The sequence below is a fragment of the Lepisosteus oculatus genome, chromosome 19 (assembly GCF_040954835.1).
Source record: "Lepisosteus oculatus isolate fLepOcu1 chromosome 19, fLepOcu1.hap2, whole genome shotgun sequence".
Classification (NCBI taxonomy): domain Eukaryota; kingdom Metazoa; phylum Chordata; class Actinopteri; order Semionotiformes; family Lepisosteidae; genus Lepisosteus; species Lepisosteus oculatus.
In genome coordinates this window covers 16,267,655-16,270,412 of record NC_090714.1, presented here as the reverse complement: position 1 = coordinate 16,270,412, position 2,758 = coordinate 16,267,655, and positions in this window count along the sequence as shown.

Genomic DNA, 2,758 nt, shown 5'->3' with positions numbered 1-2,758 from the left:
GTTACGTGACTTATTTAATAAACTCTTTTCCCTTTGTTTGGAATCAAGTTTGAAAGATTCGTATACTTGAAGGGCGTTTGCATGTCCCTGCTTGATCCATGTGGGTTGACTCCCAGCGCTTGGGTTTGGAGAAATTGTTAGACTACCCTTTTGAGGTCCCTCGTGTTAACTGTTAATGCTTTCCTGCAGTGGAATGTGGTGTCAGGCTGCCGGTTAGCCCCGCAATGTAAATTATTCTCGGCAAGGCAGAACTCCCTTGAGGTCTGAAGAAAGCACGAAAAACGTAAAACAGATGTAGTCCCAAGAGTGGCTCACGTTATGGGAACTGAACAGAGGTGCAAGTTAAGGAATTTCAGGACTGTGAAAACGTAAGGAAAAAATTAAGGGAAATTTAAAAAATGCTCTCAAACCTTGGTCATTATCTGTAAAAAAATTAAATAGCCGACGTTCCTAAAAGCACTTCAAATAAATCAATTATTTCTGGATTAAAATCCAGCCTTTAGGTGTCCTTTAGAGATATTACCTAATGCTTTTCATGTGGTAACAACAGTTCCTTTTCCTTCATTAGCCTTTAATTATTGAAGACTTTAAGAGCAAACTTAACACTTCACAATGCACAGATCAGTGTGAAATTAAATGATGCCAGTCAACATCTGAATCTTAACCTTTTGGCTGTCTATGGGACACAGTACTCTCCTTAATTCAGCCCCCACTTCAATGTACTGTGATCTCGGGCAGCTGGCTTGTCCTCCGTTACCCAAGTTGACATTTGGAGTCCTTTATCCCTCCCTGAACCATCCCTGGTAATTTTATCTTGCACTTTAGCATGAGTCCGAGGAAGCAAAGACGGTAAATGATTTTTTTCTTTGTGTCCTGTTCAGAGTTTTGATCTTGAGGAGTTTCTAAATGCCTTTACAGCACCTAAAAATGTTAACTTGGTACATCTGATTAATTTACCCACCCAACGGTTATGTGTAATATGTAGTTTAAGTGGATAATGTGGATTTTAAAACCTCAGTAGATTTTGTCACCTGTTAGTCTGACATGCTGAAGACTGTTTTTAGCGTTCCACAACCTGAGAAATTTACCAGACAGTGGCTCCTACTGCGAGTGTGTTTCTTAATAGACCCTTTGTTTCCAGTTAAGATTGGAGGATCTGTTTAAACTTGTATTTCTAATGGAAGCAATTTGTCTCAATATTCTCCCTTTCTTTTTTAAAATAGAGATATGGGTGTTAGGGGAACTGAGCTGTGGGCAGTTTATATGATTGATCTAGAATGGTTTTCCCGGATGTATGGTGACTCAGCATCCTGGCTTTACAAATCTAGTTGAGACTGGAATAGAGATAACAATGCACAGAACACATCCAGGCAGCAAACCTAACATTTTCATTTTTTGTTACATCATGCTGAAAAAGGACAAAATCTCCCCATGTTACCTAGTACGTTAATAAATCTGTACCCTCCTATGTAAGAACGGGAGTTATTTTGCCACACCCAGATTTTTCGAATTTCTCATGAGGGATTGGGTTATTTTCATCAAATCAGTTCAAGAAGCTTATGTTTCATAAAAAGGTTTCTTGTCCCCGATGGGGTTTGTAGCTTTCAGGCTGAAAAGACGTGCAGTTGCTTTTTTTCAGGATCGTTTGTGTACTGGAAATGCAGTGGCTCCCACTGTGCGATGTTCCTGGTTTAACATCCACTGTTGGTCCTGTAGGTCTGTGAGCCACCTGGCCGCTTAATTCAATAATCGAATGGATGACTGACCATATAAGTTTAATTTGAACCCCCTTAGTTTTCCATTTCTAAACATGTACAGTAGGCTGTCGGCTTTTAACTCCTGTATTCCACAAATAACTTCAGATCCATCTCATCCTCTAAATATCCCTCATTCCCGGGGCGGAGTGGTGGCTCTGTGGCTGGAAGGTTGCTGGTTCGTATCCTGCGGCCGGCAGAGGAGTCCTACTCCGTTGGTCCCCTGAGCAAGGCCCTTAACCCCAGCTTCTCTCTCCCCGTCTGTGTGTCTCATGGAGAGCAAGCTGGGGTCTGCGAAAAGACAAATTCCTAATGCAAGAGATCGTATATGGGTAATAAAGTGATCTCTCTCTTATAAAAAAAAATGACAAGCGTTCTAGCTGAGTATATTGTCAGTTCAATTTTGGATTCGTTTAAGTCAGGAGCTCAGCTTTACCACCAGAATTGGTGACACCTGGGTTCACGCTGAGTGGAACCGTAATTTCTGAAGAATTTAGGAGAAGAGGATGTGTTACAGTTGTCAGTGTCCGGGACCCGAAACAGGAAGGTTCCATTCGCGCTCTGGTTTCATTTTTCACCCATCTTTCCGTAGACGTCGAGGTCTATGAGTGTTTTGCTGTACGTGTTTCACACGTTTCCGGTCTACAGAGGACCAACAGGGTCTGTCACGGGTTGCTACAGTGGCGCGCAATGTTCATTTTGTCCCTAAATACTCACATGTCCGCTGTGGATCATCACGGGAGTTGTGCGAGGCAATTCCACAGCGCACTGTGTAGGGGCAAAACCCCAAGACTTCTCTTTCCGGACACTATGCCCCGTTCCTCATCTTCCTCATCTGCCTGCTCAGCACATCTGTTACCCACCTAAGGGCCGGTTCGAAAACACGTGACTACGCTACACCCTGCGGTGCGGTATAAGTCCGTTTTAACAGAAAAGACTGTTAAAACTTTAAAAGACTGTTCGGAACAATACAAAACCGAACTTCAAGACCTCGAAAAGCGAGA